This window comes from Echinops telfairi, unplaced genomic scaffold (genome assembly GCF_000313985.2).
Source record: "Echinops telfairi isolate 266 unplaced genomic scaffold, ASM31398v2 ScPeMD7_7475;HRSCAF=8513, whole genome shotgun sequence".
Classification (NCBI taxonomy): Eukaryota; Metazoa; Chordata; class Mammalia; order Afrosoricida; family Tenrecidae; genus Echinops; species Echinops telfairi.
The window spans coordinates 19682697-19691995 of record NW_022111379.1 but is presented as its reverse complement, the minus strand read 5'-3'; positions in this window follow the sequence as shown (position 1 = coordinate 19691995).

Genomic DNA, 9299 nt, shown 5'->3' with positions numbered 1-9299 from the left:
TCCAACTCAGATCTGGTCCTCACGTCCTTACGTCTCTCTCCAGACTCGAGCAGCAGTCACATGCAACGATGTAGAATGCAGGAAGACCGCAGGCTGGTGCGTGCAAAGTCGTGTGGATCCAGTGGGGCTGGTAACCTCACAGGACTCTGGCAGCAATCCGGGTCAGCCAGCAGGAAAGGGGAAGGCAGAGAGAGAAGGGGAGGTTCCCAGGACCCTCCTTATGAGAAGGCCACGCCCACAAGGAGGCACCATCAGGCTGTGACCTGATTGACAGGCTGAATATCACCTTTATATCTCTTCAAGTTGACGTGAAGTTATCTAAGTACCACAGGTGACAACATTTGTTTCAGTGTCCTTCCCTCCCCAGGCTCAACTAACTGTCCCTTTTCTTCACAGCTTTCGTTGCATTTGTATCTATCTCTGCTTAAATATTCACTGCTCATAAACTATCAACTGATAAAAGATTAGTACAAGCCCTTCAACATATATTTGCATTTCAATAGAGGAGTCATGAGAATTGAAAAGGTTTCAAAATGAAAAGAGTTGAACTGTCATGATGGAATAACAGACAATGGACTTGGTCTACCCCACCTCCGACTTACTTTGAGCAGAAGGTTCCACTAGCCCATATTACGTTCATTGAACTGCTCTGTATTATAGATTATGATTAGTGATGGGGCGGGGTTATATCCTCATCTTCTGATAGGCAGCCCACATTCAGGTCATATTATCACAGAGCTCAAAGGTGGCTTTATTAATTTGTAGTCCATTATTCAAGCCTAGACTGCAGTTAGCTTGGATGGTTAGGATACAGTGCGCTAGTCTATCAATACAGGTTATACCTCAGATAATTCGGCCATCTTACAAATTTATACCTCAGTGGTTCTCAACCTTCCTAATGCCGCGACCCTTTAATACAGTTCCTCATGTTGTGGTGAACCCCCCTCGTCCCAGCCATAAAATTATTTTTGTTGCTACTTCCTAACTGTAATTTTACTACTGTGATGAATCGGGCGACTGTGTGAAAGGGTCGTTTGACCCCCAAAGGGGTCGCAACTCACAGGTTGAGAATCGCTGTCATACCCAATCACTAAGAGAATTGAACAATAATAATTTTCCCAGATCTATTTAATTTGCAATTTAAAAATACTTCTGGGCACCATTTTCTCTCTTTAGGAAGGGTGAGATCAGACACCAGTGCAGGAGTAGTTTGGGGAAACAGTGGTCAGCATTCACACTTGAGAATTTCCAGAGTTCCATCGTGTCCTAGGTTCCCGGGCTCGAGAGAGCAGTGGCAAACTTGTAAGAGGGTGGCTATCAGTTGCCATTGAGTTAACTTCATCTTATGACCACGAGGAAACAATGTGCCACAAAATGAAATGTTCATTGTTCACGTGCCATCCATGCCAGATCACGGATGACATTGTCATCTTATCCAAAGTGTGTTCGCTGGCTCAGTTTTCAAACATAGATCACTACGCCTTTTTGTCCATGTATATCTTATTCTGGAAACCTGTCAACCACGAGTGATCCTGCTGATATTGGAAATAACTCTGGTAAAGCTTCTGGCATCCCAGCAACTCCCAAGTCAACAGGCCACAACACATGCCAGGCGGATGTGGGGTAAAATGATTCGTTTTCTTTTGGGGTGGGAGATGGATGGGTGAAGCCTTTGGTGCCTCTTGAGGAAAAAAACAAAAATACACCTCTGCCTGGGGCCAATCAAAATACACCTCCCACCATTCTATTCTGAATCCATTGATTTAGAAGTTGTGATATTTTGACTATGCCTTTGCACTATTTACGAGAGTAAGATTTATTAAGCAGCTGCCTAACAGGGAAAGCTTTCATTGGGGAATTATTGAACTGTTTTCTAGTTCCCAGAAACCACCGCTATACTAATTGAACAATGCTTACTTGTTAATGACGACAAGCCTAGGAGGCCTTTCCCTTGAAATGCTTGATTTGCTTTAGATCTGTTTTCTCTCAGTCTCCCAGTCAACCATGTTACACGGCTATGGCTGAGTCTATACCTCCTACCTGACCCTGCCTTACAACCAGCAGATCACAAATCATGGTGCTACTAAGAGGATCTCGGGGGAGTAACACATTCCGCTACTGGTCCAAAGGCTGGAGGTTTGAGTCCTGCACCTACTTCTGAAAACTCTCCGGAGGGAGCACAGTTCTGCTCTGATACACCTGGGGGTGCGTTGTGCTGAGGTGGAGTCAACGGACAGAAATCGGTTTGTTTTTAGTCTTAGTGTTTTCTCTTGGTAAGAAGAACTATTCAGTGGGTCCATGTGGCCAGAGTCCCATCTAAATCTTGCTTGGAAGACAATGAAAACTCCCTGAAAGAGGCTGGGGATAGCAGCAAAGAGCTTCAACTAGGAAGGAAGTAAACGACTTCGGGAAAGTAGTTGGATAGTCTCTCAAATAACACACCAGAGGAAACTGTGGGGTGGACCAGGAAAAGGTTAACTGAAAAGCCCGTCAAAGTTGATGTAAACAGCCCCAGGGCACTGATTGGCCTTGTGGACCACAGGGGCCATGAGCTGAGTGTCTGATGAACGTGAGAAAATGGATAGTTGAAGCCTTTAAAAGACTCAGGGAAAATCATGCTTTTGAATGTTGCTAGACATTACATAACTTCTAGACCTTGCAGAGCTGTTTGACCTCCAGAGCAACTGAGTACAGCCATTTGAGGTGGTTTAAACCCTGAAACTTGCATATAGAATGGAGGTATGTGAACATAACTTTATTACAGAATGAGAAATCTATTTTACTGCCTGTATGGTGATTCTGCCAGTAAACCCTCCTGATTGCTTTGGTCTAAAAGAGCACTTAGAAAAAAAAAAAAAAAGAGTTTGCTTCCGTTGCACTTGTGTCTTAGAACGTTCAAATACTCCTACGGGTTTTATTAAAAGAGGTGAACGACAAAGCCAAATACACTGCCATCAAGTCAACTCCAGCTCTTAGTGACCCTGTAGGATAGGGTAGAACCCGCCCCTTAGCAGTTTCCAGACTGTCAATCTTTACAGGAGGAATTAGCCTCATTTTTCTTCCTTGGAGCGAGTCGTACCCTCAAACTGCTGACCTTGGTTAGCCGTTGGGTGTGCAGCTCACTAAGCCCCCAAGGTTCCTAACTGAACACACCTAAATGACGACTTTGCAATTGCTGTAACCATCTGCGGGCTGCTTTGCTTATAGAATAAGTGCTTATTAATATTCAGCATGAAGCTTTGAGCCAAGGAAGCTGGCAGATAGGAAGTTAAGGGAAAACGAGGGCATTTGTTAAAATGTTTACCAAAGAAGTAATCTTAATAGATAATTAAGGGAATGGAGAGAGAGGGGAGAGAATTCCTTGAGTTTCTGTTCACTCCTCAATTCGAGGAGTCTATGCACTTCTATTCTGGAAACAACTCTTGATAATGCTGGAAAGTAACCTAACGGTACCAACTACATTTTTAAAAAGAGGCAAAATCTGGGACTTTTCATTTGGGATACTCTTCTATTTTGGCCCTAAAGTTTGTACCAGCCTGCTTGTTCACTAACGTCCCTCCCCTTGCTAGAATGGACACTCCTTGTGACTTCCATCCTCTTAACCTTCTGCCCCCCCGTCTTTCCTATAAATCAACCATGACTAACTCCAGCCAGCCCTTGGATGCTGTCCATTCTGGAGGCTTCGTTTTGGTGCTAGACATCACTGGAAGGCACCAGGGGCAGACAAAGTCAGCATCTGCAATGGTCCCTTAGACCATTCATCATAGTAGAACTCCTGGATTATTTGTTGGGAATTCTAAGGAAAATGCAAAGGTAACCAAGGCTTCAGGGAAGCATGCCAAGATGCATGTGAAAATAGGGCTTTCTCTCTTTACCGCCCTCCCACCACCTCATAGGACATCCGCTAACACGTGCCGCACACTGGGGAATGACCATGTCCAACAGTGTGCTTGGAAAGCACTCTATGAGTACTGATTGGTTCTGGGACATTGAGGAAATATATGTGCTTTCAAAACCAGCTCGGGAATAAATACAATAATGTACTTTTGGGGGCTTGTTTGAAAAATTTTCAACTTGGAAAGAGTACTGACAGATGCCAGTAGGGCAAATGGCACCTAGTGATGAACGGCACCTGTGGTGTTGTTCAGATCAGGCTTACATCCGAAGGTCTTGATGACCTTGGAGGAACGGAAGGCCAGCTGGAAGCACAAAGACAATTCCATCAGGTAAATGGAGCTGATAGTTGACGACAGCAATACATGGGGATCAGGGCACCTGACTCCTAGAAGCCATTCTGCCTGGTACTTCAGCCCTTTCACTGATGCTCAGTGTGATGGCTAAATTTTAAGTCAACCCGATGCACCTGTGTGAAGGCATAGATGGGAGTCCAAACTCTCAATCAGGATGATGTCTCCTTGTGGGTATGCCCTTTTAAGAGGAGACTCACTGGAGAACTGGTCTCTGCTTGGTTGGATCCTGGAGCCAGAAGCCCACATGTCCTGCTCAGTCTGGAAGCCGTCAGTGCTTGCTCGCTCGCTCGCTCGGCCATGATCTTGCTGACCTTGTATGAATATGATTCTGCCCCCACTGGCCTGGGATCTCTCCACTTCCTCCTTTGCCTTCCCACTTCATCAGCTGCATGAGTCTGGAGGGCCCTCCAACCTGACCCATGGACTGGGTAGGGATGTCTCCTTGATAAACATTTCTTTCTTGCTATCAAGTTTTCTCTGATATGTGTATGGGTTTCTCTTATACCATATGGGTGTCATATGGGTTTGCAAGTCTCTTGCACACTTGGTGAACTTGGCTGTGTGGCTGTTTGATTAGGAATTAGGTAATTTGATTAGGTAATTTTCTTTTTCCTCTACCACTATAATATTGTTCAGCTGCCCTATTTGGAAGAGAACTGGTGTTGTCATCAAGCACTTTCAATATGTTCCTTTGGCGAGTAGCCTCCTGAGTTAGGCATTAGGATGCTAAGTAAAAGGTTGGTGGTTCAAACCCACCAGCTTTTCCTCTAGAGAACGATCAGGCTGTTCGCTCCCATAGGATTTACATTCTTAGAAACTCTGTTTAGGGTCACAGTGAGACGGAGTCAACTCAGTGGTAGGGGGCTTGTTTGGTTTTGGTATGAAGTTCCCTGCTCCCCAATACCACCATCTAATTACCTCTACAAGAGCCACCCAATGGCCTCAAGTCTGACTCACTTCAGCCTTGCTTTCCTCGGAAGCAATGAGCCGTTTGAAGGCCCTGCCCTCATTGTGTTACTCCCCTCTCACAGCAAATTACAGAAACAATCACCCATTTCAGTTGTTTCCAAGTGCGGTCCCTGAACAAGCAGCGTCAACATCACCTGTGATGGTAGCAATGCAAATTTTCATCCCTTTTGTGAGCCATACTCAGAACTCTGGGAATGGGGTCCTGGAACCCTTGTCTAACAAGCCCTCCAGGTGATTCTAATTCATATCCAGGGTTGAGAAAAGGCTCTCCTTTCCTATCCTTCATTATTTACTACTCTTGTCAATTAATTCAGTTCTGCTGGTATTTAGTAAACACCTATCAGGTGCTGGGGATTTTCTGAAAAGCAGCCTTTGACTACATTCGTTCTCTGGATAGCTTTGTCTAGCTTTGTATTGGCCAGTAACTCTTTTTGTTCATTGACAATACCAAAACATACTGTTTTCCACATTAAAAAAAATCCATTTAAGAAGACATACCCTTTTTATGCCAAAATATTAAAAATTGATGAAAATATTTGCATGAAGCATTCTTATATGAGTTATAAGAATTGTAAGTTATAAGGTTACAAATTGTCCCCAGTATTAGGTCTTAAGATACCCACCATAGTATCTTCATCAGTCTGTGGATCAGGTATCTGCGTGTAAATTAGCTGTGCTTTTGTCTCAGAGCTCTTAAAATCCAGTTGCAATGTGTATCAGAGTAGAACTGTGCTCCATTGGGCTTTCAGTGGCTGCTATTTCAGTAGCAGGCCACCAGGCCTTTCTTCTGAGGCACCTCTGAGTGGACTGAAACCTCCAGTCTTTTTGTTAGTCAATTGTGTTAATTGTCCCACCCAGAGACTCTCAAGGTCTCTTCCAAGGCTACAATCAAGATCCACAAACAAAGGTGTTGGAGAGACTTGTGAGTTGTTAGACTGAGAACTTCAGTTCCTCCTTGGATGTTGACCCAAAGCTTCCATCAGCTCCTGGTCAGGTGAGCCTCCCCATAGGCAGTTCTCACATGGCATTTGACTCCCGGAACAGAGAGTAACATAAAAGAGCAAAAGAGAATGAACAAGGCAGGAGCCAGTATCAGAAAGAATATCATTTTGTAGTCTTAAAGGCTTGTCTTAAAACAAGCAGCCATCTAGGTGAGATGTCAGCTAAGTCCACACAGAAGAAGCACACCAACCTGTGTGATCCAAGGATTGTATGTAATAAGTCCAAGCAAGGAGGATTGAACAATATTAGACCTTAAATTCTGAGCACCCAGTTTGCAGAAGGCTATGAATGACAATGAAGCCCAAAATCCATTTGCAAGATCCCCAGTCAGATTAAGCCTCGAAAGAGCCCCTCTGACCATTGACCAGGGATGTGAATAGCCTTGCTATCAGATAGAGTGCATTGGACAGGGGACTAATGCACATGTAGTTAAGTTAAAATTTAATACTTTATTGTTTGTTCTCCCTTCTGACCGATCTAAATTTTGTTCTACTTTTATTATTTTTTGCTTTCTTTTCAATTGATGTTTCAATGTTTTCTTTTGCTATTGTGGTTGGGTTGTTTTTGTTTTGGTGTATCTTTCATGACATAAAATCCAGTATAAGTAACTGTATAGAAACAGTAACTGGATTAATAGTTTCTCAGGGTTACGTCAGGGGAAACTTGGGTGGGGAAAAATGGGGAGCTAATAACAATGAGTACAAAAATGAATAAAATCTTCTAAAAGTGATTGTGCTGATGATTTCACAACTCTTTAATATTTAAACCATTGAACTATATGATATGTGAATCATATGTTAATAAAACTTCAACATAAAAATATGTATGATAGAATTTAAAACTGTCATAAATCAGCATCCTGATTCTCTGATAGTTTTTATGATTATTTTAAGATGAAAAGCAAATATAAATACTTAATTCCATAAGATTGCAACCAGTTAGTTCTAGCATATACTTTGTTTCATTCCTTATGATAGTGATAAAAACAAAGAATACAGTATGGTTCTTGAAAAAATGAAATAACATAAATATCAAAGCAATTTTTTTACCTTACAAAAAAAAAAAAGAATCAGTCTTTTTATTAATCAGTCTTGGAAGTGACATCCCATCATTGTTGCTGTATTCAATTGATTATAAGTAAGTCCCTGGGTCCATCCACATTCATGAGGAGCCAATTACGAGATGGTGCGAAACCAGGAGGTGAGGAGTATGGAGAACCACGTTAGAGGCTCCTGCCACATCCACTTTAACACCCTTTCCTACATAGATGCTTCAGAGTCCCATTTTAACTTCCGAATAAGGTCCTTAGTATTTTCTATTATCATACTGTGTTATGACAGATGGACAAACTCAGAGGTGATAGACACATGTAAGAATTTACTTAAATTACCCCAATGTGCCAGGCTTTAAATGAACTTGTTTGTTTTTTATAGTTTTTATTTTCTAGTTCTACTCACAGTATGTTACAGATATGTACAGAATTTAAGAATGATAAAAATAAATTTTACTAAATGGAAAAAAATTTTTACATTACTTGAGACTTAACAGCAGAGTTTCAATGACCTGGAAACTTCTGATCATTTACATTGTCTGAAGGGAAGTTAGAAAACTTGAACTTGATCCAAGTCCATTAATATTCAGAGCATGGAGCTGCTGCCGGTGGTTGATACACAGTAGCAGCCTCCTCTAGACAATGACGGATTTATTACTGAGGTGGTAACTATCAGCACGGCATCAAAGGAGCTGTGGGCAGCGGAAATGGCTGCAGAATATGGGGGTAGCGACTGGGTCCAGAGCAGGTCTCCTGCAGTGGACCCCACGATCCAAGTGGGCGCCGAGCAGAAACACCTCATACCTCACATCTGAATTTATTGACTCAGTTGACCCTCATGACCAAAGGGTTCACATAAACTAAGGAATCATTGCAGCCCCAAGCTGTTTGCTTGTGTTCCAAAGTCTAAGATTATTTCAGGTCTGATGGTCAGATTGAAGGCTGAAGTTCTAGGGCTGAGCCAGGGGCTTAGAGACAGACTGGGTCAATATTACAAAATTGACGTTGACCATTTTCCCTTATTTCCCAACATTTCAAGTATTTGAAGCTGCCAGATAAGTAACTTAAAGTTTTATTATTATTAGACTCAGCAAAAGCTTCCATATAATCACTTCCAATCTCAACTCATTCATTCAGTTCCACAAATCATTGCTGAGTACTTGCCAGGTGCCAGATTGGGATACAGTAATGATTACTACAATAGTGCCCCTGTCCTCTCAGTTTGTAGCTCAGAGGGGATGTAGGTGGGAAGAATAGAGCCATAAAAAATGTAAACTAGAAGTTATGACAATTTCTATGGGTAAAACAAGGGATCTTTTTGGTGGCAGGTTAGCAAATGCTTTGTGGAGGAAGTAAAGTCTAGAGGGAGACCTGCAGGTAAGGGGTGGACACAACGAGTTACTCAGAGTGGAGCAGGGAGTTGAAATTTGTAGATTGGCTGAAGATAGAAATAAAACTAGAGAGAGATGCAGGGACCAGATCGTAAAAAAATTTTAAAACGTACCAAGGAATTTAGACTTTATCTCAAGGGAAATTGGAGTTATTTTTTGATTCAGGGAATGACAATTTGTAGTCTGAGGAATGGATTGGATGGAAGTCATGGGAATAGAAAAAGTGGATGGATTTTGATAGATACTTAGGAAATAGAATGATTAGGACTTAGGAATTATTTGGAATAGGAGTTTAGGGGTGAGTTAAGAGGAGTCAACGTCCAGGTTTTGGGCATGGGTAACTGGGTGGATTGTGGTATCATGTATTGAGACAGGAAAATTAGATTCCTTGGGTGGGAAATACTTTGGTTCTTGGCTTCACACGAGAAAGAATTCACACCAAAGTCTGTTTGTGATCCAAGTGGGTTTTTATAAAGGATGGAAGAAGTTTCAGGTTAGACAGTCCCTGAGCACAAGCACCCTCATGGTGCTGCACAACCACGTGGTGGTGGCCGGAGGCCGGGGTGGGGGTTGGGGTGGGGGAAGAGGGGTGGGAGAGAGAGAGACAGAGAGACACTGCCGAGAAGCAGCTGGGAA